Source organism: Symphalangus syndactylus, chromosome 20 (assembly GCF_028878055.3).
Source record: "Symphalangus syndactylus isolate Jambi chromosome 20, NHGRI_mSymSyn1-v2.1_pri, whole genome shotgun sequence".
NCBI lineage: Eukaryota > Metazoa > Chordata > Mammalia > Primates > Hylobatidae > Symphalangus > Symphalangus syndactylus.
The window spans coordinates 49,851,877-49,877,681 of record NC_072442.2 but is presented as its reverse complement, the minus strand read 5'-3'; the positions used below and the strand labels follow the sequence as shown (position 1 = coordinate 49,877,681).

The 25,805-nt window shown below is 45.0% G+C and overlaps 1 protein-coding gene across 5 annotated transcripts in view; it reads left to right on the top strand.

Annotated features, from left to right (window-relative positions):
• The window catches only part of TEX2 (testis expressed 2), a 120,441-nt gene that overhangs the window by 9,940 nt on the left and 84,696 nt on the right, over positions 1 to 25,805 (top strand). Inside the window, exon 1 of one of the 5 annotated variants that reach the window (XM_055255855.2) lies at positions 24,661 to 24,795. The exons of the other annotated variants lie outside the window; for them this stretch is intronic. The gene's annotated coding sequence lies outside the window, so the exon portion shown is untranslated. Of the gene's footprint in view, positions 1 to 24,660; positions 24,796 to 25,805 lie in introns of those variants that run through there. 5 annotated transcript variants of the gene reach the window in all.

Sequence of the window (25,805 nt, the reverse complement as noted above, 5' to 3'; positions counted from 1 at the left end):
GCACCAAATACTGCTGATTTTTATCTTATAAACGTCTCTTGGATGGTTCTTTTCTCTCAAGCTTCTCTGCCACTGTTCTAGTCTGGTGCAAACCACCATCTTTTTGCTTGGAATGCTCCAGCAGCCCCTCACTGACCTGCCCTCATCTACCTCTACTCCTTTCTAATCTCTTCACCACCCAGCAGTCAGAGTGGTCTTTTAAAAATTCCTAACATGGCCAGGCATGGTGGCTCACACCTGTAATCTCAACACTTGGGGAGGCTGAGGTGGGAGGATTGCCTGAGCCCAGGAGTTCGACACCAGCCTGGGCAACACAGTGAGACCCTATCTACAGAAAAAAAAAAGAAAAGAAAAGAAAGAAAAATTAAAATTAGCTGGGTGTGGTGGCCTGTGCCTGTAGTCCCAATTACTCAGGAGACTGAGGTGGGAGGATTGTTTGAACCCAGGAGGTTGAGGGCGCAGTGATCTGTGATCACACCACTGCATCCACCCTGGGTGACAGAGACCCTGTCTCAAATAAATAATAAATAATTCTAACATGATCATGTCACATCCTTGCTCAAACTCTCTGAAGGTTTCTTTGTTGCCTGTGGGATAAAATCTACATTCCGAACATGTTTAGGTGCTGTGCGATCTAGCCCCTCCTGCCTTCTCCAGCCTGGGCCTCTGTGTCTCTCCTGGTTTATTGTATTCCAGGCACACTGGCCACCTTTCTCTTCTCAGTTGGAAGGGAGTTAGACTTTTTAGGAGCTGAACCCTCTGCAGGAAACAGCTCTACTCCCTACCTCACCCCCACCCCCATTTTCTCTTGTCCTTTGTAGCACTCATCACAGTTTGTTACTACATATTCTGTTGTAGATACCTGCTTTTCCCCCTTCTTCTAAGAAGGCAGGGACCTTGTTGATTTTGCTCCGCATTATATACCCAGTACCTAGCTTCGTATCTGACCCATTAGATATGCTGCTTAAATATTTTCGGGGTGAATGAATGAAAGAGTGCAAGCCACATTAGAAAACAAGGGGAAACTCAACTTGAGGAATTCTCTTTAAAACTTGATTATATGGCTGAGCACAGTGGGTCATGCCTGTAATCCCAGCACTTTGGGAGGCTAGGGTGGGAGGATCGCTTCAGCCCAGGATTCAAGACCAGCCCGGGCAACATAGGGAGACCTCCCCATCTTTAAATTCTTTACAAAAAATTTAAAAATTAGGCATGGTAGTGTGCATCTGTAGTCCTTCTCAGGGTGCTGAGGTGGGAGGATTGCTTGAGCCTGGGAGGTCCAGGCTGCAGTGAGCCATCATTGTGCCATGCACTCCAGCCTGGGTGACACCTCAAAAACAGACAAAAACAACTTGGATTTATTGGAGAGGTTAAGTAGTTTTTAGAGAATAACCCAGGAAGGGAAATGGGGGGAAAGAGTCCACAGGGCTCTATCATGAAAACTGTACAGAGGGTTTAGAGCATCCTACAAAAACATGTTCTGAGAAAGCATGTTCCATGCCCTTGTCCCAGACTTGAAAGGCATTTGCCCGTCATGTTGCAAGGATGGGATTTGAGAATGATCCTCTTGTCTGGATGGGTTTTCTGCACCCAGCCTCAGGAGGCACTGACATGAGGCTCCATTTTGAGACCTTAAGGTTGGAGTCTTCCATATACAGCCCACAGCCAGGGGCGCAGTAGTCTTCCGCTCTTCCTGGAGGGTAGGGATTCTGCCCTGCTCATATTTGCACCTTTCTCCTCCCTCTGACCTCCCTCACTGCCATCAGCAAACTAGAGTACTTTGCCTGTGGGGAGTGTTTGCCAAGTGTTTCTGAGTAGACCCCGGTACTACCTGGTGGACACTAAAGAGGGCTCTAGGCAGTAGTAAGAGGGAATTCTGGTTGTACCTTGTGCAGGGGAGGCTTCCTGCTGTTGCTGGATTCCCTGTTGGAAAGAAGCTGGACAGCTGTGTTTACACCTGACCCTGCAGATGGGGAGGCTTCCCCCTTCTCTCTCTTCCTGGGGGCTACTTCCAGATGAGTGGGGGAGCCTGCCAGTGCTCATCAGGTCCACCTGACATGTCATAAGGGAAAAGGAGAAACCTGGGTCTTCCCCGGGAACTTTGAAGTTATGAATAGGAAATCGAAGTATTTGATGCCAAGATAATGTTCTTTTGGAAGGAAGGGACTGGTTCCCCAGACCAGCACCTCTGGTAACCAGAGGATTGTTTTGTGAAGACTAGAGTGATGCGTTTTCTGGGAGACTGCAAGTTAAGAAGGCTTTAAGCTTTATATTAATTAGAAATTTGTATTAATGTATAGTAATTAGAGAAAAGGCTACAGGAAAATCACAGAATCGGATAATGAGGAGACTTGTGTGACTTAGTAGCATTCTAGGTACCAAAGTGGTGCTTCGGAACTCTCGAGTGGAAACTAGCACCAAAGCTGATTGGGAACACCAGTAAGGGAGGGGCTCCGGTATCTGTAAGTTCATGCCTGAGCGTGAGCAGCTCATGTCCCATGTGCTGGAAACCTTAACAGCACAGGCAGGCAAATACCATCTGGTGGTTGTTAGGATTGGAGTTAGAGCAAAGTACTATGGGGTACACCTAGCCCCAAAAGAAAATCCTGTACGTGATTTACTCTGTGTGCCCTGATCATGGAAACCTGGTGGCAAGCATTTCCTTTTATGATGGAAAGGGGAAAGCTGGGCCTGGTGGCTCAAGCCTGTAATCCCAGCACTTTGGGAGGCTGAGGCAGGTGGATCCCTTGAGTTCAGGAGTTCAAGACCAGCCTGGGCAACATGGTGAAACCCAGTCTCTACAAAATAAAAAACAAAACCAAAAATTAGCTGGGCATGGTGATGTGCACCTGTGGTCTCTGCTACTTAGGAGGCTGAGGTGGGAGGATTGCTTGAGCTTGGGAGGCAGAGGTTGCAGTGAGCCAAGATGGTGCCACTGCACTCTAGCCCAGGCAAAAAGTGAGAGGGGAGCAAGTTATGTTGTTGTAGGATGCTGCCTGCCAGACCGAGACGACAGTGTTATTTTCCATAGACAGATTTTAAAGTAGGCCTCCGGCAGGTGTAGTAGACCGTGCAGATGTTTGTATAAGGTGAAGTCTATTACAAGTGGACCATGTGGTAAACTCTAACCCTACCTTGCTGATAATTTTACATCTGAGAGCAGGTAGAGGGAAGTGTGTGTGTTGGACTTAATGATGACAAATGAGGAAAAGCCATCCAGAGGGCAATGGAGCTTGTGACTGAGGCTGGGAAGTAAGCACAGAGCTCTTGTTCAGGCAGGCCGGCTGGCACCTGCTCACTAAAGTTGCTCACTAACGGCTGAGCATTTCCTACCTTCTATTATTGTTGCCTTTGATAAAAATGATGGAAATGCTCCCACTTAACCTGGAGCAGGAGCCATCTTGGTATCCTCGGTGCCCGGATGTGTGTTAGAAGTGACTGCTTGACAGTTAGTCCCTGACAGTGGCTGATCTGATGTGGCCATCCCAGTTTCCTATCCACCTCACCTACAGTTAGGAGCAGAAACTGCTGTAGGAAGCCTGGCAGGAGCTGCCCTCAGGGATTGAGCCTCTTTGCCTGGCTAAGTTCAGGGGCAAGATCGAAATGGAAAATAAGTCAGTAGCTGAAAACTCGTGGGAAAGGAATTGCTTTTGTTTTAATTTCCCAGGGTAGGCTAATGTCTGTGGGGATACGGTGAGTGGTATTCGATCCTGATGGGGTAGGTTAATAGTGAAGCAGGAACATTAATTTTTTTTTAAGGCTAAAACTCCCAGCAGAAATGGCTATTGATCATGCTCTGAGCCAGAAACCAAACTCATTTGGTCAGCCTAGCTTTTGTCTTAAGGCTGACCGTGATCATTGTTCAGAGGAGCCCTAATAGCCTGAAGTGAATTTTATTTCAGGGAGTACTAAAATCTTAGGGAAGAGAAAAAACACATCTTGAGTTTAGTTTTTGAGTTAGATAATAGAGTTGTTTTGGCAGCAAGTGTAGCAAGTGCAGGGCCCAGAATTTTCTGGGGTGGATGATTAAGAGGTCCTTCCAGAAGTCTGTATGATTTTTTAGTGCCAAAGTGTTAATCTCAAAGAATAAAATTGAAAACAAATTATATATAGATATATATTTGTTGACCCACAGCTCCAAAGAAGCCTTCCAGAAATTGCAAATTTCACTATTTCTAAAACTTAGCTTTCTTATGGTCTATAAGCATTTTAGCCATTTTGTGGGATCTGTCCCAAAACTGAACCATTAGCCTCCATTTTCCCTCTCAGAACTGCCTTCCAGCTCCTCCTCAGCTCCTTCCCACAGTGCTCCAGTGGAGTGTCCTAGCCTCTCACCCTACACACTGCTGAGTAAGCACAGAGCAGGCTGTACTGTCGATTGGTTAATGTTGAGTGAGGTGGGTGCTTTATTCAAGCTAAGGAAAAGAGGAATTTTTTTAAACGATGTTTTTCTGCTTTAGGAGCTCGTTTATACAAGTGCTTAAGTCAGTATTTAAAGTTGGAATGAGAGGTTTTGGTTTCCTGTTCTTACAGCAGTAAACAGTAGGTAAGGGGGCAGGTACCTGGGGTCAGCCCTTTAGGTTTTTTCCTTTTTTTTTCTTTGAGACAGAGCCTTGTTCTGTTGCCCAGTCTCAAGTGCAGTGGTGTGATCTCGGCTCACTGCAACCTCCGCCTCCTGGGTTCAAGTGATCCTCCTTCCTCAGCCTCCCAAGTAGCTGGGATTACAGGCATGCACCACCATGCCTGGTTAATTTTTATATTTTTAGTAGAGATGGGGTTTCGCCATGTTGGCCAGGCTCATCTCGAACTCCTGACCTCGAGCAGTCCACCCTCCTTGGCCTCCTAAAGTGCTGGGATTACAGGGGTGAGCCTCGCCCGGCCAGCCCTTTAGTTCTTATTTCTGTCTGTCAATGTGGATACACAGGGACATCTTTTCAAGTGTGATGCTACTGCTAAGGGAGGGAGGGTGCCTGACAGACAAACAGGAAGCCTACAGTCTGGCATGGGAACCCTCATCTAACCACTGGGATGATTTCAAGCCAAATTCTTTGAGGCCTGATAAAGGGCTTATAAAATAGGCTATACCTGCATTTAGTTAATATGGACGGCTTATCCAGTGATCCCTTCAGCATTCAGCGGATGACACTGCGTAGAAGACAGTGGCTACGCTCGGGGACTGTCACTGGGTAGGTCCAGACACTGGTGAGAGTCAGCCTCCTGTGAATCTTTAAAATGAGGTCCTTACCCATCTTGTGTTTCCTTTTAGGGAAGGTCTTTGAAGAATCTTAAAGCAAGTATTTTAACTCTTTAAGTAGCATTAAGCATGGAAAATTCTTATAAAATAGATTCTTTTCTCCCAAATTAATAGCTTATAAATTAGTGTACCAGTTTGTCTTTTTCTCTCTTGTTCTTTATTATTTCTTATTCTTTCTCTCACTAACATAAAGCACTTAGGTATGTTTTGCAGTTATAGTTTGTTTTTCAGTAGATTGGTTATTTATTGTCTAGAAAGTAATCAGCTGTTTTCCCACTACAGTCTTGGTTCCAGGAGTAAAATTGCTGGCAAAGCTTTGGGAGGCACCAGAAGGCTGTCCTCTTCCTCGAGTGAGATTTCACGTGCTATCTCTGTCTTGCCCAAATGCCCTAGGACCATGCACTCACCATCCAAAGGGATGTAGATTAAAACCCTACTCCTCCTATTCAAAAGAGTGTAATGAATTCTGTACACCTGGGTTTTTTAATCTTGGGGAGGGGGAAGAGAAATATCTGTGTCTCCTTGAAAGTCAAGTGCAAAATCTTTTTTTTTTTTTTTTTTTTTTTTTTCGAGACAGAGTCTCGCTCTGTCTCCCAGGCTGGAGTGCAGTGGCGCGATCTCGGCTCACTGCAAGCTCCGCCTCCTGGGTTCACGCCATTCTCCTGCCTCAGCCTCTCCTAGTAGCTGGGACTACAGGCGCCCGCCACCACGCCTGGGTAATTTTTTGTATTTTTAGTAGAGACAGGGTTTCACCATGGTCTCGATCTCCTGACCTCGTGATCCGCCCGCCTCGGCCTCCCAAAGTGCTGGGATTACAAGCGTGAGCCACCGCACCCGGCCCAAAATCTTGAGGATATTTGTGTATGTATATTTGTGTGGTAGGGAGGGATCTTTGATGTTCATCAGGCTTTCAAGAAGCCCTCAACTGAGAAAGGGTAAGGAGGAACTTCAGGTCTAAATCTCTCATACCTCTCATCTAAAAAGCTCTAAAGCCAACTTTTTAGAACGGAGAGACCAATTCACAGTAGAAGAACCTGGATCACAGACAACATCGGTGAGCGAACTGCAGGTTCCCCGCGCAGGGGGTCCGTGCGCAAGCCTGGCCGCCTCCTCACTGCTCAAACCAGATCATCTCTGGAGCCCCGACATTCTCTTTCCTCACTGCTAGCCCCACTCCCCTCAAATCCTAGAAGACCTTTGAGGGAGAGAATTGGAGATACATGTCCTTCTAGCCAGGTATCCAGTGCCAGGATATTTTCTCCTTCAGTTTTCTTAGTCAATTTGTTTTGACCAGGACCCTACTGAGTTTTCACAGGGCATCTCTTTTTATTTTCCTTGGGTTTGCCTCTTTTATTCCTCTTCTTCCTCCTCTGCCTTCTTCTTTCTTTTCTTTTCTTTTCTTTTTTTTTTTTTTTTTTTTTTTTTTTTGAGACAGAGTCTTGCTCTGTCACCCAGGCTAGAGTACAATGGCCCGATCTCGGCTCACTGCAACCTCCACCTGCTGGGTTTACGCGATTATCCTGCCTCAGCCTCCCAAGTAGCTGGCACCTGCCACCACGCCCAGCTAATTTTTGTAATTTTAGTAGAGATGGGGTTTCACCATGTTGGTCAGGCTGGGCACGAACTCCTGACCTCAGGTGATCTGCCCACCTCAGCCTCCCAAAGTGCTGGGATTACAGAATTACAGGCGTCAGCGACCACACCCAGCTGCCGCCTTCTTCCTTTTTCTGTATTCTGAATAATCTGTTCCCCGTCATTGGCTTTTCTGTTACGTCTGATGATTCTTATCTGCAGCAAGAAAAGGGGGTCCCTGAGGTAGACAGAGCACCAGGAGGCTGGTCCTCCCAGTGCTGTGACTCTGGAAGGTGGATCCTGCCCTTCCCTGGAAGGCCTTAGGGCCTCAGCTCACCCCTTTTAGCCCAGAAGTCCAGCCTTCTCCTCATGCAGCCTCCAGCTGGTCCAGAACACACATCTGCTGTTGCCAGTTACTGACTCCTTCCTTTCCTAATGAACCTCATGTGTGTCCTGTGATGGTGGGCTCTGCTCATCAAAGTATGATTGTTTTATATACCTTTTTTTAAAGACAGAAGTTGCTGCTTTCAGAAAGACCATTTTTCCAGGGGGCGGCCCAATATTTAAGACAATGCTAATAGGCCGGACATGGTGGCTCATGCCTGTAATCCCAGCACTTTGGGAGGCCGAGGTGGGCAGATCACGAGGTCACGAGTTTGATACCAGACTGGCCAATATGGTGAAACCCCGTCTCTACTAAAAAATGCAAAAATTAGCCAGCCGTGGTGGCGCACACCTGTAATACTAGCTACTCAGGAGGCTGAGGCAGGAGAATTGCTGGAACCTGGGAGGCAGAGGTTGCATTGAGCCGAGATCATGCCACTGTACTCCAGCATGGGTGACAGAGCGAGACTCCGTCAAAAAAAAGGACAACGCTGGTGACAAATATGCATGACTGCAGCAGATCCTTGTTAACAGAAATTTAAATTAGAGTCAAGAATGGTCATCTTCTGCCTTTGGCCATTTAAGCTTCTTCCTCTCTCTGAATTTCAGCCTCTAGTGCTCAGGAGGAGGTCAGGGATCTGGCCCTTAAAGGGTGTTGGAGGAAGATCTCCTTTCCGTATTGCTTCTGAGGACTCCTTAGACCACTGGCAGCACACATCCTCACATGAAGGTGGGCGTATGATCTGGGAGACTGCTTAAGAAACTGGATCTCTTTATTGATAGAGCCATCTCATGAGCAAGTAATGCAAGCTGTTGGTAATTACAGAAAACCTACTGTGGAATTTCATCTAAAATTAATGAAGAGTCAGCACTGTGGATTTTAAATACAGAGGCAGTTATGGCTTTAGCTCTCAGCTGTCTGCGGGCTTTCCTTTGCTCTCCGTTGTGCCTGGGTGCTCCCTTCCCTCTTGTCCAGTTGGTTCGTATTCCTATGACACAGACCTGTTTTAATGGAACACCACCAAAATATGCAGTATATTCTAAAGTCAAAGGTTTAGGGTCAGAAAAGTGAAAAAGGTTCCTCGTATTAAAAAGAAAACAATAAAACGTGGAGAATAAAAACTGGGCAGTGAAATTTAGCTAGATGACCATAATATGTCTGCTTTTCTTGACTTTATTATTATTACTTTTTAAGGGCATTGTTCAATCTTCGATTTTGTATCTATGGCAGCAGCTGAAGGTCTCTAGATGAGCATTCACATACACGATGATAAATGGTTAAGGAATTTTGAGGCTAAAATCTTAACTGCTTAGATGTCATGTACTTTATAGGCATAGCATTTCTTGATTTAATAGGAAGGATCTCTGCTCTATATGTGCTTTTATGTGACTTGCAAAGGAACTAACTATTCCATTTAAATAGATTTCAATTAGGATAATGGGTTTGAGACATTTCGTAATGGTACGTTTTCTAGAGTCTTAAGACAGAATTGTCAAATTATAGCAAATAGAGTTAAAAATTATTTTGCAGTTTTCTCAGCAGATTGTAATTTCTCCTTCCATACGTGTAGTCATTGTAAAAGTAATAGTGTAAGGGTACCTTTTATAAAACTGATTATTTTCCAAATAGACTGGTACCTTTTGGTTTAGAAAAAAATGATGGAAGAAGATTGTAGTTTAGGAGAGCAAGCAGAAAGCAGTCATTTTTCAGCCTTTCATTTTATTGTACCTTTGGTCACATTTTTGAAGAAAGGCCCAAAATTACCATAGGTATGAAAGAATATTGGTAATGGGGTAGAGTTGGAATGAAAGTGAGATTTTCAGAGTAACAAGGTCACTTTCTTCTGTGGCTTGTAGAAACAGGTATGTGATCACAACAGGTCCAGCAGCCAGGGTTGGGGGGAGTAGAGAGTTCATGTAATTTGTATCATGCTTAAATTTCCATATTTGAAAAAGCAACTAGAGAACAGGGTTTTGTCAAAACAAAAAAAAAATAATAATTTTTTAAACGGGAGGGGGAAATGTATGTGTTATTCTTACAAGATGTTGAAAAATGTTTAAATAGCTGCGATACAGTTTGTTGAGGGGGCAGGGGACAGTCAGAACAGTGACTAAAGGGTTACATTTTGATGTAGAAACACCCAGTTGAAGAAAAAAGCTTGCCTGGGAGGAAAGTTTCTGTGGAGATGTGCCCTGCATTTTGAGTGATGTACTTAACCATCAAAGACTCGGCATTAATTTTGATCTTTCTTGGGAAGCTGGAGAAAATAATGCATTTCTGAGAAAAAATAGTAACTTATGAAATGTCAAAGCCTGCTCTGGACAATGTCAACATCTATGAGTGTGAGGCAAATTCAAGAATCCAAACCCTAAGTGAAGACCTTCCTGACCTGCTGTCTAGATGTCAGGGGCTGTTTGAGCGGTGAGGTCCAGCAGGTTGTTAGGCATTCCAGGGATACGAGAGGCCCACACCCACATCAGGATTGTGTGTTAGTTCTCAGGCTTCCTAGGATTTTTCTTAGGAAAAGGTTTTTGACCCCAAGTACCTCCCAGCTTGACAGAAATCTTTAGAGGCAGCTCAGAAAAACTTTGGTTTCCCAAAATAATCCAAAGGCTAAAGTTCTGCCACCCTTTAAAAGAGTAGTGTTTTGGCTGGGTGCGGTGGTTCACGCTTATAATTCCAGCACTTTGGGAAACCGAGGCGGGCGTATCACGAGGTCAGGAGTTCGAGACCAGCCTGGCCAACATAGTGAAACCCCCGTCTCTACTAAAAATACAAAACTTAGCCAAGCATGGTGGTGCACGCCTGTAGTCCCAGCTACTTGGGAGGCTGAGGCAGGAGAATCGCTTGAACCTGGGAGGTGAAGGTTGTGGTGAGCTGAGATCCCACCACTGCACTCCAGCCTGGGCAACAGAGTGAGATTCCATCTCAAAAAAAAAAAAAGAAAAAAGTGTTTTAACTTATTTTGGGACATAGTCACCATTAGGACTCTGAACACTATGAACTCTCTCCACAGAAATCCGCACATGTACACACAGACCAAAACTTGCATGCATGTATATGTTAAGAACCCTTCATTTAAAATAAGATGCAAAGTTTTGAAGAGAAAGTTTGCTGCTGTTACAGACACCATTTTCCCTTGAGTGTTAAAGCGTTCAGCTGGGAATGTCCCTTGTTGGTTGTTCCTCAGTAAGATTAGCAGAGCTGGAACCTGCCAGCCAGGCCTCATTTTGAGACTTGTACAGCCTGACAGTAATGCTTCCAAAAGATGCACCTCCCCACTCATATCAGGAGCTGAGGCCCAGTGTTTCCCCTAAGGGTCTTTTTGAAGAAGACATTTTTATCTAATAGCAGTTTTATTATTTTTATTATTGAAAAAGCGGTACCAACTCTGTATTCATTTTCCTGGTTATTCATATGCTTTTTTCCCCTGAGAGTCAAAAGATGGGTTTAAACTTTGACCTTGTGGGTTTTTATAGCCTGAAATTAATTTTTTAGAGAAATTGCTTTATATTTAAAAAAATTTTTGGCCGGGTGTGGTGGCTCACACCTGTAATCCCAGCACTTTGAGAGGCCGAGGCAGGCGGATCACGAGGTCAGCAGTTCCAGACCAGCCTGGCCAATATGGCGAAATCCCGTCTCTACTAAAAATACAAAAATTAGCCGGGTGTGGTGGTGTGTGCCTGTAGTCCCAGCTATGCGGGAGGCCGAAGCAGAAGAATCGCTTGAACCTGGAGGGCAGAGGTTGCAGTCAGCTGAGATTGCGGCACTGCACTCCAGCCTGGGTGACAGAGCAAGACTCCATCTCAAAAAAAAAAAAAAAATTTTTTTTCTCAAACTCTGGCCTCAAGTGATCTTCCCACCTTGGCTTCCAAACGTGTTGGGATTATAGGTATGAGCCACTGCATCTCGCCAAATTGTTTTTTACGTTAGTTATGAAGGAGGCATTGCGTGCTTGTATTATTGTAACACAATTTGAGAATACATGTTTTGAGAATACATGTTTTTAACAAAGTACGTTATGAAACCTGCATATGTTGAATTTGTGTCCTGCTTTTAAGTCCTTTGCTGTACTTTCTGACAGTCTGGGAGGAGGATGATTCTGGTTCAGAGGCAGGCCCTGGCACCACAGGTCTAAAACTGCAGTCCTTTTGGTGGCAACAGCCCTTTGATTTCTACTTCCAAACCCCTGGTAGATCGCATCCTGCAGAGGAGCCTTTATTTGTATGATCAAGATATGACAAGTTACCACCACCCAGAAGTAGTAATTCCTCCCTTTTCTGGAAGGATCCTTTTCTTTGATACAGCAACTGGATTAGATTTTCCATGTCCTAAAAGAAATGTATTTTCCCGGCAGAAACAACATTATACAAAGTGGTTCTGTGGAAGAGAGAGTTACCATGTTATAGTCCTCAGGAAGGCTTTTGTTCCTGGAAAGGATACCATTGAATAGTGACATCTGAGTTTTAAGTTAGATTTCCCTTTCTTATAGCAACAGTGCTGTAATGTTACATTATGGAAGCTAAAACCTGATGCTCAACTTGTAAAATATACTCAACTATAAATATTCCTCTTCTGAACTATATGGAATTTTCTAAAAAGGACATAAACAGGTTACTTAGGTATTATGTGCAGTGTTCGTTCATTCATTCATTAAACTGATAAATATTTCAGTGCCAGCATTGGAATACAGCAGTGAATAAACCTAACTTTCTGCCACATACAGCATATTTTTCTTATGGGGCAACAAGTAACAGGTAGGCAATGTCGGACAGTACTGTTCTCAAAAATAAAGAGAGAGCCAGGTGCAGTGGCTTACTCCTGTAATCCCAGCTCTTTGGGAGGCTGAGGCAGGAAGACTGCATGAGCCGAGGAGTTTGAGACCAGTTTGGGCAACAGTGAGACCCTGTCTCTATTTAAAACATTTAAAAACTAGCTGGGTGTAGTGGCATGTGCCTGTAGTCCTAGCTACTCAGAAGGCTGAGTAGGAGGATCGCTTGAGCCCAGGAGTTCGAGGCTGCAGTGAGCTATGATCGCACCAGTGCACTCCAGCCTGGGTGATAGAGTGAGATCCTGCCTTTAAAAAATAATAATATTAATTTTACAAAGATAATAAGGGGATGAGGAGGCCCCACTTTTAGGATGAGGTAGTCAGGAAGGTCTTTCTGAGGATGTGACACTTGAGCTGAGACCTGCTGTTATTTTTACTACAACAAATTTTAGGAGTAACAATTATCTTTGGGATCTTGGAATTCAGTGAGGCTTCTTTGCAGAGATTTTGATAGATTTGTTTGAAGGATCTCTTGAGGAGTTGGGACTTTGGTGTCAGTGTCCTTTTGAGACATATCTGTTTTTTCCTTATTGTCAGTTTTCCTGCGGCAAGAACTGGAGGAGAGATGAAGTTACCGCTTGGCCTCTTGGCCGCAGTTCAAAGCAGAACTGAGCATCTTCCTGCTCGCTGGTGGGCTTCTGAGCTCAGCACTGAACCTAGCTGCCAGACATTAGACAGTAGTTCCCAACTGTCTTCCAGACGCACGAACCGACCCCTCAGCAGTCACTCCATGAGCTCTGACAACCCCAAATGCTTTCCTGGATTCGTCACTGCATCTGGAGGCCAGCTGGCTTCAGCATGGCCCTGAATCCCAGACACAGGAGCCTGGGCACAGGGTGAAGGATTGCAGCTGTTGGCCTGAGGCGATTTTTCTTCTGAATGTCATTTTAAGCCCTGAGTCACAAAATTCTAAGTCTTTTAAGCAGCAGTATAATACTGCCAGTGATGCTGCTGCTGTTCAAAAATTTTTTCACATGTGATCTGCTCAGCCCTGCAGTTATTCCTATTACTCCAGAGTCCCAGAGTACATTAATAATCAGTATTTGTATAGGGCTGCAGTTGACAGATCCAGTGCCATACATCTTCCTTTAATCCCCACAGTACCCTATTGTTACTCTTGCCTTGCTTTCCCCTTCACCGACCAGGCAACTGACTCTAAACCGATCAAGGAAGAAGAGGGACTAGCCATCCAAGGAGACGCCTATGCCAGGAATTTTGTAGAATTCCTTTCATTCCCCATGCAAATGCTAGGAGGTAGACTTTATTTTTCTCATTTTGAGGCTCAGAAAGTTTGTGTCACTTGCCTGAGGTCACACAGCTGGTGAGGGGCAGAGCTAGAGTTTGCAGTGGGTCAGTCTGAATTGGAAGCGTATACTCTTTCTACTGCACCAGGCGCCTGTCTGACCTGCCTGAGGACAGCCCTGCTTGTTCCGTCCTCTTCGTAACTCCACCTCCACCCTCTTCCTCTTAAGTGTCCCCTCAGTCACCTTGCCCAGTGTCTGAGCCAGGACAGGGTGTCGTGGGTTGGCCCGTGGGTGGGCAGTGACAAGTGCTGTTATCTTAGGTTCCTGGAGGATGAATAGGCTTTTAAACATTTATTAACAAAGAGCTTTACACACACACACACACACACACACACACACACACACACACACACACCCCTGCATATACCCATACTTATATACATCTGTATATATAAAGATCATAGAGGAAAGTTAAGCTTCATATGACCCTACCATAGCAGGCATTCATTTACATTTTTAAACATTGTATAATCAGTGTACTTACTAGTTTGTATTTTCCCCCTCATTTATCATGATTTCATTTATGCATTTCTAGGCAGTGCACATACTTACCATCTGTAAGGACTTGTGATATTTCCTGTTAGCACACATAGAGTCCTTATTTAACAATTCAAGTTGTTAACCTTTTGTGGCCTGGTAAGGAACTTACCAGATAGCATTATTTCTCTTCTCTTCATTTTTTTTTTTTTTTTTTTTGAGACAGAGTCTCACTCTGTTGCCCAGGCTGGAGTGCAGTGGCATGATCTTGGCTCACTGCCACCTCTGCCTCCCAAGTTCAAGCAATTCTCCTGCCTCAGCCTCCCAAGTAGCTGGGATTACAGGTGCCTGCCACCACACCCGGCTAATTTTTGTATTTTTAGTAGAGACGGAGTTTCACCGTATTGGCCAGCCTCGTCTCGAACTCGTGACCTCAGGTGATCTGCCTGCCTCTGCCTCCCAAAGTGCTGGGATTACCGGTGTGAGCCGCCATGCCGGGCCAGCATTATTTCCTTAAGAAAATAAGTTGCTTTTGAAGATTTTTTTGTAAGTTAGGGTTAGTTTATTCATCATCATTTTAGTGGATTTGGGTTGGAAACATGCAGTAAGCATTTGACAGAAAACAAACATTTGTATTTTCCAGGTTTGAGTTTACATTTTGATCTAAATTCTGCGAACAGTTATAACTAAACTTACAAAGCTTTTTTGGGTATGATTATATGTCTAGGTAAAACTCTTTTAAGAAGATGAAGCAGAGAGGATTGAATTGACAAAGACAGCTCTTTAAAAATTAAGGTTATTTCGATACTAAGAACATAACTGCTTAATTGCAGGTAATAACAGAAAAAACTTGGAAATAAACATCCCATCATTTGACCTCCAAGGCAGAAGACTGGCACCAAGGAAATGGCAGCTTCGTCCCTTCTCTGTCTTGGGCATTGGTAAAAGGAGTTGCCTAGACCTGTTTGATTTCTGTTTCAGCCCTTATTAGTAGTTAAGCCATAGGCAAATTATTCAATTTCTCTGACTCAGTTTCCTTATTCAGAAAATGGAAGCATAATTTTTGCCTCATAGGGCCATGAAGATTAAATGAGGGGTGTCTTGAAGTGTCTGGGACATAAATCTTCAATAAAAGCTAATTCCTTTTTTTTTACAGTTATCTCAAACCTTTTAGTGAATTGGTGCATATCAGTGAGCTTTTTAGGTGATGCAAAGACCCTGCTTTGCTCATTTTAAGGAACAGTTATTTTTCTTTCTCCATTTTTAAGTTTCTTGTTTGCTGCCTGGTTGATATGGTTTGGCTGTGTCCCCACCCAAATCTCATCTTGAATTGTAGTTCCCATAATCCCCACATGTCATGGGAGGGACCTGGTGGGAGGTAATTGAATCCTGGGGGTGGTTACCCTCATGCTGTTCTTGTGATAGTGAGTGAGTTCTCACAAGAGCTGATGGTTTTATAAGGGGCTTCCCCCTTCGCCTGGCACTCATTCTCTCTCCTGTTGCCCTGTGAAGAGGTGTCTCCTGCCATGATTGTAAGTTTCCCGAGGCCTCCCCGGCCATGTGAAACTGTGAGTCAATTAAACCTCTTTTCTTTATAAATTACCAAGTCTTGGGTATTCCTTCAAAGCAGCATGAGAACAGACTGATACACTGGTTTAAATTAGAATGCCAAAATTTAAATAATTTTTATCTTGAATAGCAGATGGAATTAACTTTCTCTTGAAAGATATATTTTAAAAAATTGAACTTACACAGACAGTTTTGAAATGGTCTTATTTAATTTTATTTTATTTATTTATTTTGAGACAGAGTCTCGCACTGTCGCCCAGGCTGGAGTGCAATGGCACAATCTCGGCTCACTGCAACCTCCACCTCCAGGGTCAAGCGATTCTCCTGCCTCAGCTTCCTGAGTAGCTGAGATTACAGGTGCCCACCACCATGCCCAGCTAATTTTTGTGTTTTTAGTAGAGACGGGGTTTCACCATGTTGGCCAGGCTGGTCTTGAACTCCTGACGTCGTGATTCTCCCACCTCGGCCTCCCAAAGTCTTAGGATTACAGGCATGAACCACCGTGCCTGGCTGAAATTGTTTTTATTATGGATGTTGCTTATGCAGTTTTGTTAGAAGTTCATGACTTTTAACAGTGATGAAAATACTTCGTCATTCAACAAGTTATTTTTCTGCTGGTTGTAGGTTATTTGTAAGGAACTCTTAGTCTCCTATCTGGGTGGACATGTAATAGTATCAGTTATTGAACCAGAACTTTAAACACCTTTCTGATACTCACACTGGGAGGTCACCAAGTATCTCAGAATAAAATGTCCCAAACTGAACCTACCGTGTTCCCTGAAACCCAGCCCTTCTCAAATTCCCAGACTTGGTGAATGGGAGCCTGTCCTTGCAGTCTTGTAGCCCAAAACCTAGGGCTTAAGAACACCTTCTTCTTTACTCCGATTGGCAACCCATCAAGTTCCATGCATTTCATCTCCTAATCTCAAATCCCTTCATCCATCTCCACAGCCACCCCACTAGTCTGGGCTGCCATTGTCTCTCACTTAAAATGTTGTTAGAGTCTAACTGACCTTCCTGAACCCCTTCTTGCCTCTTTCCAGTTTATTTTCCACACTACAGCCAGAATAAGCTTTTCAAAATACGCATCTAGTCACCTCCATACCTGTCTCCAGACCACATACAATAAGCCTTCACTTGTTCCTCCTTTCCCTTAGGATAAAGGCTAGATCCTCAATGTGGCCTTCAAGGCACTGCATGACCCAGCCCCTGCCCCACTCCTGTCTCATACTGTGTGTATAATACTCACCCCCCAGAAGCTGCTTCAGATTCCCTCATGAGGCTCTGCGCCTGCCTCAGGCCCTTGCTCTTACCCTTCTCGTTTCTGGAATGCTCACGCTGCCATCACTTAGCCAGCTCAACTCATCCTGGAGATGTCAGCCCAATGCCCACTTGTTCAAGGGGCCTCTCTGTGATTAATACTCAAAATGGATCAGGTTTCCCTGTTGACTGTGATCTCTTGGTGCCCTTCACATCATTTCCTAGTTCTTGCATTGATTATGTGATTGTCTCGCTCGTCACCCCTCTCTAAGCTCCCTGAGGTCAATCTGAGTACTGCACCACTTTGCAAATTATAAGACAGGAAACAAATAAGTCCGGAATATTCAATCATTGCCTCCACTCTCAGAGCTCAAATTCCACGTGTCCAGCTGTCAAGATTTGGCTTACATTAAAATGTTTGTGCAAACAGACCTTTAACAGTGAATAAATTGTGAAATTAAGAGAGCCATAGATCTATAGCTAACTCCAAATGTTTGTGTGCATAATAAATTGAGGGAAAAATAAGAGTTTATCTTTAACTAAGTGTTATTTTTAAGTTAATTCCTGTATTGTAGTGTAATCGTCCCTCGGTATCCATAGGAGATTAGTTCTAGGATCCCCCATGGATACCAAAATCGGAGAGTGCTCAAGTCGCTTGTATAAAGTGGTGTTGTATTTGCATATAACCTGTGCACATCCTCCCATATACTTTATTTTTAAATTAATTAATTTTTTGAGACAGGGTTTTGCTCTGTCGCTCAGGCTGGAGTGCAGTGTCAACCTGGGCTCAGGTGATCCTCCCCACTCAGCCTCCAAGTAGCTGGGACTACAGGCGTGAGCCACCACACCCAGCTAATTTTTTTTCTTTTTTTATTATTAATTTTTTTTTGCACACAAAACAATAAACATTTTCTAAAAATACATACAAACAAAAAGATGCATATCAAACATATTAGGAAGGTTGCACATGGGAAGACGGGGAATAGAAATGGGGGGTGGGAATTAAAGAAAATAAATGAGAGAGGGACTTTGTGTGGATCAATGATAACTCAATCCTCTATTTGACAAAGAAGAAGGAGAAGGAAGAGGAAGAAAAAGAAAGTGGGATAAAGGGAGGAAAATAGAAAAAATTAGAGTATGACTCCAGGGTAGACCTGTTTTGTTGTCGCTGGGTTGGTTGGTTGGTTTGTCTGTTGTATTTTTCATATGTTTCACCATGTCGGCCAGGCTGGTCTCAAACTCCTAGCCTCAAGTGATCAACCCGCCTCGGCCTCCCAGAGTGCTGGGACTACAGGCGTGAGCCACCACGTCCAGCCCCCACATTGCTTCTGGCCTCCATGGTAGACCTCCCAGACGGGGCGGCCAGGCAGAGGCACTCCCCACATCCCAGACGAGGCGGCCAGGCAGAGGCGCTCCTCACTTCCCAGATGGGGCGGCCAGGCAGAGACGCTCCTCGCTTCCTAGACGGGGTGGCGGCCGGGCAGAGGGGCTCCTCACTACCCGGACGGGGCGGCCGGGCAGAGGCACTCCTCACATCCCAGACGATGGGCGGCCAGGCAGAGGCGCTCCTCACTTCCCAGACGGGGCGGCCGGGCAGAGGCGCACCTCACTTCCCAGATGGGGCGGCCGGGCAGAGGCGCTCCTCACTTCCCAGACGGGGCGGCCGGGCAGAGGCGCTCCTCACTTCTTCCCAGACGGGGCGGCCGGGCAGAGGCGCTCCTCACTTCTTCCCAGACGGGGCGGCCGGGCAGAGGCGCTCCTCACCTCTTCCCAGACGGGGCGGCCGGGCAGAGGCGCTCCTCACTTCTTCCCAGACGGGGCGGCCGGGCAGAGGCGCTCCTCACTTCTTCCCAGACGGGGCGGCCGGGCAGAGGCGCTGCTCACATCCCAGACGATGGGCGGCCAGGCAGAGACGCTCCCCACCTCCTAGACGGGGCGGCGGCCGGGCAGAGGCTGCAATCCCAGCACCCTGGGAAGCCAAGGCAGGCGGCTGGGAGGTGGAGGCTGCAGCGAGCCAAGACCACGCCACCGCACTCCAGCCTGGGCAACACAGAGCACCGAGTGAGCGAGACCCCGTCTGCAGTCCCAGCACCTCGGGAGGCCGAGGCGGGCAGACCACTCGCGGTCAGGAGCTGGAGACCAGCCTGGCCAACATGGCGAAAGTGCGCCTCCAGCCAAAGGAGAAAAAGCAGGCAGAGGTGGTGGCGCGCGCCGGCAATCCCAGCAGGCCGGGGCAGGAGAATCACGGGAGCCGGAGGCAGGGAGTCTGCAGCGAGCCGACTATACTCCAGCCTGGGCCACAGAGGGAAGAAAAGGAAGGGAGGGAGGAAGGAAAATTTTTTAAACTTTTTGTGGAGACGGGGTCTCACCGTGTTGCTCAGGCTGGTCTCAAACTCCTGGGGCTCAAGTGATCCTCCTGCCTCAGCCTCCCAAAGTGCTGGGATTACACTGGGCCCAGCCCTCATATATACTTTAAATAATCTTTAGATTACCTGTAATATCTAATAAGATGTAAATACTGTGTAAATAGCTGTTATACTGTGTATTGTTTTTAAAATTTGTATTATTTTTTGGTTGTATTTTTTTTCCCTAAATATTTTCGATCTGTAGTTGGTTGAATCTGCGGATGTGGAACCTGTGGGTATGGAGGGCCGGCTGTACCTTGAGCCATTTAGATTGCTGTTTCAAGGAGGAGTTTACATAGGGAAAAATCTGTGTAGCAGCTGCCTGAGGTGGCCAGTGTAAAGGGGAAGACAGAGTCATCAACAAAGTCACCAGGTAACAGTAATATGGATGAACATTTGCTACAGATGGAATTTCATAGGAAAGCTCATCTGATATAGCTTGTTTGTGTCTCGGTAAAGTCCTAGGCTAATGTAACCAACTTCCCTAAAGATGGAAATATATTCCCATAGCACTCAAAAAGGGATGTGCAGAATTTGGGAGTTTTTATGATTTTAGTACTTGTAGTAGAACATTTACTTATGTATAGCAATGAATTAGAGGAGCAGAATAGGATGGGTCATACTCAGGGATGACCTAGGCCTACTGGGTTTCTTTTTGCTATAAACTGTGGTTTACTGTTTTGTAAGAAAGTCTTCACAGTATGGAACATATATCCCTAACAGGCAGCTTTTTACCCCAAACAAGTTTTGAGGAGCCTATCACAATAGACAAAAGTGCTTTGTAGCCTTGTCTGTGAATTACTGTGACTTTAAAAGCACCTTTCAGTGCTTGCCTGAGTTGTCTTTACACTCAAGGTCCCCCAGAATTGATGTTCCCCCTGGGTAGATAGGGTGAAAGTCTTTGTCTTTCCAGTGATGTGCTCAATAAGTACTGAGTGGATGGAACACTTTCTTGGAGCACAGAGCGCCTGCAGAAAGCTTCCGTTGGCTCCAGATTGGTTTGTCAATGGAAATATCTGCATGAGGCAGTGCCGCACAGTGGTTAAGAGGATGGCCTCGGAGCCTGAGTCCTAGCTCTGCTAGTTAGTAGCTTTGTTACCTTGGTGAGTTGCCTAAACCACTTTCTTTTTCCTCGTGTATTAAATGTGGAAATGATGATAGTACCTACCTGGCAGAATTGTGAGGCTTAGATGAGATAGCGTTATAATGTTGGTAAAGTGCTTAGCTAGAGGGCTGGCAGTTATAAACGTTGATCGTTGTTCTCGTTGGTTCAGGGTCCCTCTGATACATCTTCACAGATCAGGACTGCGTTTGACTTGGATCTCTATGGCCCTTTTTTCCAAGAAGAATTCCTGCTGCTTTACTGGACTGGGTCATGCACTGCCCAGTACCTAAAGGTGTTCTTTACCACAGAAATTAAAATGGCAATCATAATGTTTTTGGAGAAAAAAATACCTGTATTTTCTGAAGAAATAAATAACCATTATATCTTTGTATTTAAATAGAGTAACTGCCAAATCAATAGGATCTTTTGAGAACAAGTGGTAATATTTCTTGGCGTAATTTACTCCATCATGAAGATCCATGGGGAGAGAGCAGTGTGGTTAATTATGATGTTCCTGTGCTGTCACTGCCTAAATTGACAGGGTATGAAGTGCCGTCCCATTTATTCTTCCTCCCAACAAGTTGAGGGGTGGGGTTTTACCATCATGGTCCTCATTTGACAGATCCAGACCCAGTGAGGCTGCTCCTGACCTGGTGTTTTTTCCAGTTAGCCTCAGCTGTCAGCTGCACCATGGAGGATGATTTTGGGTGTTGAGTTATCTGAGTGGTATTTAATGGGCTCCTAATTGCACATGGATGGCCAGAAAGTTCTGCTCCTGTTTTGGCGTTTTGCTTTGGCAGACAGTGCTCTCTGAGGACTCACATAAGCTGGAAGAAAAAAACCCACAACAAACTCAACACTAATCATCTGGAAAGAGCAGGATACTGCTGTTAGGCAGTTATTGGACCTGTGAACAGAAAAACATCAAGATCACAATTTTACAGCGTTTATTTCTTTGAAATGTCAAATGGAGCCCCAATACAGCCATCAGATTATAGCACCTCCAGAATTAGATTAGACAGTGTGGTTCCATGCTGTGTACTTGTATTTCTGGTTATGAAATGCTCCTTGTGCTTATTTTCCCCAATCTGCCGAGAAACACTTTTTTCTTGTTCCTTTATGCATTCACTTTTCTTTTTTATTCCACTTGCCTTTCTTCCTTACCCCTCATTTCTGCCTTCTGCTCTCCTTTTGGCCTTTAGAAAGCAATGGCACAGACCTTCAGGAATGGATGTCCATGGAGGCCCTGGCGGGGGCCAGCTCTGTACCTAGGATCTGAGTTGGGGGGTTAGGACCATGTCCCAGGAGGTAAGGCCACAACTCAAGGGCAAACAGTGCAGGCATGTATAGTGAAGATCGGGAGCAGGACATGGTCTCATTGTGCCCTGTGTCTGTGGAAGCAGCTGCCCATTTCTGATTCCTCATTTAAAATATCTAAAGTAGTTCATTGACCTTGATAGAGACTTGCCCTTCTTTGATGTAGTTACACAGCAATAGCCTGTTAGAAAGCACTTGCCTCTAACGTGGTGCCTTGTAAGGTAGGTGTAGACTATATTAACTAGTTATTGGTGCCAGGGAATAACTGGTACTATAGCTCCACCTGAATTCCTCGTGATTCCATTGTCTCTTTCTGTGTATGCATGTGTTTTTTTTGTTTGTTTGTTTTTTGAGATGAAGTCTCACTCTGTCACCTAGGCTAGAGTGCAGTGGTGCAGTCCCGGCTCACTGCAACCTCCACCCTCTGAGTTCAAGCGATTCTCCTGCCTCGGCCTCCCAAGTAGCTGGGATTACAGGCGCCTGCCACCGCGCCCGGCTAATTTTTTGAATTTTTAGTAGAGACAGGGTTTTACCATCTCGGCCAGGCTGGTCTTGAACTCGTGACCTCGTTTTCCACCCACCTCGGCCTCCCAAAGTGCTGGGATTACAGGCGTGAGCCACCACACCAAGCCACATGTGTGTTTTTAAAGTGTAATGCATTCCTAATGGTCCAAGTTGTTTTACACCAGTGAATCTCAGTTCCAGGGTGGGCCCTGGGGCAGGGTATGTGTGTGTGTTTGGGGGTGGGGTAGTTGTGTGTGTGGTTGTGCACATATAGGCTTATGATGACTGGGGAATTAAAAAAATGTCTTCCAATCCATCAGTTATGAAACTCCTCAATCATAAGCCTCAAGATGGATAGGGGTGGGCTGGGTCATTTGTGTGCTGAAGATGTTTCCTAGGATTTTCTGGTACACTAACCCTTCCCTCAATCCCAAATGCCTCTGCCCTTTTAGAACTGTGATTAAGAAGGTAATGATTAGGGATGATCAGTTGTCTTACCAGCACTCTGCTAGGTGGAGCTGACCTGGGCTCATGCCATCTGCAAAGGAACCCATGGGAGCCAGGGGCCATTTTCAGCATTTGAAAAGGCTTAACAGAAACTATGCATTTACCCAGGATGAAAATACAAAAGCTACCCAAACCATCAAGTTTCTTTGCTTTTGTTTGGAATTGCAACCCTGTATGGAAGGTTTCATGCTGACTCCACGTTCTGATTGGCTGTGGATGACATATAGGAGTTTCTGACACAGGATTGGTCTAACCGTAGACATTGTTACTAGAGCTGGTACAAGGTCTCACTTTCCACTACCTTTAGAATGAGGTTGACCTTGAATGTGAGTGCCCTTGACTACGGAAATGAAGCCACTGACTGTTTCTTGCTTGCTCAGCTATGCTTACTATCACACCTGCGGCAGTGACTTGATTTTATAACGTCATTGTGAACTCCTTATAAATATGGATTGTTGATTAAAATTTGGATCAGTATTGAAATGGAAGAATAATACACAGAATTAATCAGTTTACTGGTAAACAGTGTAAGAATATTGAAAAACATGTGGCCATCATGGGGAGGGGACAGAAAAAAAAGAGGTTGATGAAACTACAGATCTTATCCACAGCTCTCATTTAAAAACGATCCTTTTTCATCAGCTTTTCACTGAAATCAAACAATAACTCTTTCACCACGAAACACCAACTAGTAATACTTAGTCTCTATATGCCTCCTAGGATCCCGTTGTGTTCATTTACCTAGGTGATGTGCATCATCCTAAATTCTGCCTTTTCATTTTGTATTACGATGTATATGTACAATACATATTTTTACATTGTCATTGTGTCATTAATGGTCACAGCTGCCTGAACTAAACCTAAAGTCAGACAGTCAGGACAGTCCAGTGCTGGTGATTAGAGAAGGCTGGAAACAACTGTCTGTTTGATCCCAGATAACATGCCGGTGAGTCCAGAGGCCGAGTTGGCACGGATAAAAAGATGTGCTCACACCTGCTGTGGATGCTGATAATAGTAGCTTACATATGTTAAGTGTTATTTCTTAATTCTCCCAGCAGCCCCTATGAGATAGGCACTGTTATCTGCATTATATGTAAGGAAAAAGAGGCCTTTTGCCGTAACTTGTCCAGGGTGACACACTAATAAGAGGTGGAACTGGAATCCAAAGCTGGGTCTGTTTAATTTTAGAGTTTGAGTTCTTAACCAGGTTTTCTGTGCAATTGTGTTGCACCCCAGGACCTATTCACTTCTCACCTCCCTTCAGAGATCTAACCACCTTCCACCTTAATAATGACAAACACATCTATTAATATGCATTAAAGTGACAGAAGCTTAATACTGAAACAAGATAGAGTGGATGCTGCCCGCGAACAGGAGCCTCAGAGACGGTCCTGTCCACATGAGGCTTTGTTAGTTTTCCTAGGGCAGGGTGGTGTGAAGGGCCAGCCTGCATTCAGTCTCTCCTTTGGTTCCGTCCTTTAGTCAGCCTCAAAGTTTTTCAGACTTGAATGGGCACAACAGTGACCACACAGGGTTGCCTGAAGCACATATACAGTACTTGGTGGGAGACTCAAGATTCTTAGTGAGGCTGAGAAGTGGTGCTTGGAGTGATGTTTGTACAGCATAAGAACTAATGAAGCACTGGGATAGAAAGCCCCATGGAGTTCAACCCCATCACAGCCTGAGCAGGAGCAGCCTCAGAGTCACCTTCTGTACTGTTTGGCAGTAGGTGGGGAAAAGATAGGGGCTGCTGAGGAGGCCAAGTTGACACCTGTCCTCTGGTGCCTGAGCACACGCAGGTGTGGCTGATCTGCAGCTCATTCTCATAGGTTGGAAACTCTCCACCTAATGGCCAGCACACATAGGGATGTTTCTACAGCTGGGCTAAGCAAGACAAGTCTGGAAAGTCTAGAAGTATTTGTTAATGGGAGATGAGCTGTTTCGATACTATTTGAAAAATATTTTGACTTAATTGCCTTAGGCACATTAGTCAGCTGATGTGCACTCTGGTTTCCTTTGCTTGGCTTTAACAGTTGCCAAGAATTTCTCTTGTTACAAAAGAGAAAAGTAGGACTCTAAGTATGTTCTGTTCCATGGAAATTGAGTCATAGACTCATAGACTCATAGAATTTAGAGCCTTCTGGAAAATTCCTTGAAGACAATGGAGGAAGGTTCCCTCAGTTTACAGCAGAACCCCAGGCTCAGGGAGGTGAAGTGGGGAGCTCTGTCACTGTCATTTGAGGACCATTTGAGGGCTGTGGTCCTCCATGGAGCTCCTCCCTCTGCTGCCTCATGGCCTCACTCGGTCTGTATTTTCAATGACTGATTTACTACTAACTGAACAATTGTCTGAATCCCAATCATTTCATCACTGGGCAATCCTTTCTTGGCATGATCCACAACAGAGGTAGAGTTGGGTGGAGAATGTTCCCCCTCAGGGCCTATAGGCAAGTGGTTCTCCTCAGGGAACCATAGGGTGGCCAGCCGGCCAGGTCAGGACCATGCCTGTGCCAGGAACCAGTATCTCCTTACCTTGCCAGTTGTGAACATGGCTCTGGGTTTCTTGCCTCTGTTCCTTTTCTTCTGCTCTGTCCTCCACTTAGAATGTACTCTCCACTTTGTCTCGGTGGGGCACCTTGTCAGGTCTCCATGGGCCAGCTCACACGAGGCCCCTGGGAAACCTTCCACCATGCCTTCTCTTATTTCTCCCATCAATTCCTATTTCCCTCAGTCCCACTCTCTCCTACACACACATGTGCACACATACATGCACATACACATGCATGCACACATCTTCAACCTGGTTTTAAAAAATGTGTCTTCTTTGGGCCTCAGATGCCTTACCTATAAATAAAATTCTGATGTAAGATTACACTTAGCAAATTTACTGCCCTATATCAAGGTTAAGTCTGCTGATGCCTGTGTGAAAAGGAGTGTTTCTGACTGGGGGAAACAGCTAATTTTTTTGAGTTCTCAAAGAGTTTTCTCAGTTTTTGAAGAATTAATCTGAAATACATTCCTCACATGGAGAAGCTGAATGGCCAGTGATCAACCTAGATGTAAGCTAGGTTGTCTAATTTCCTAATATGATTTGAAGGGAATAAATTCAATGCTTTACAGTTTATTATAGCTAGAAAATACAAAGAAATGATTGTCCATATCAGTCAGTTTTTCCAAAGTTAAAATTTAGATCCTTGTATAGGAAAGAGCAATATGTGTGTTATGTGTGTTATATACACTATTGTCAGCGTTTTCTAAAAAGATTTCAAAGACGAATGTTTTTATGCTGATGGAATGGGAAGGCTTCATCAGGAA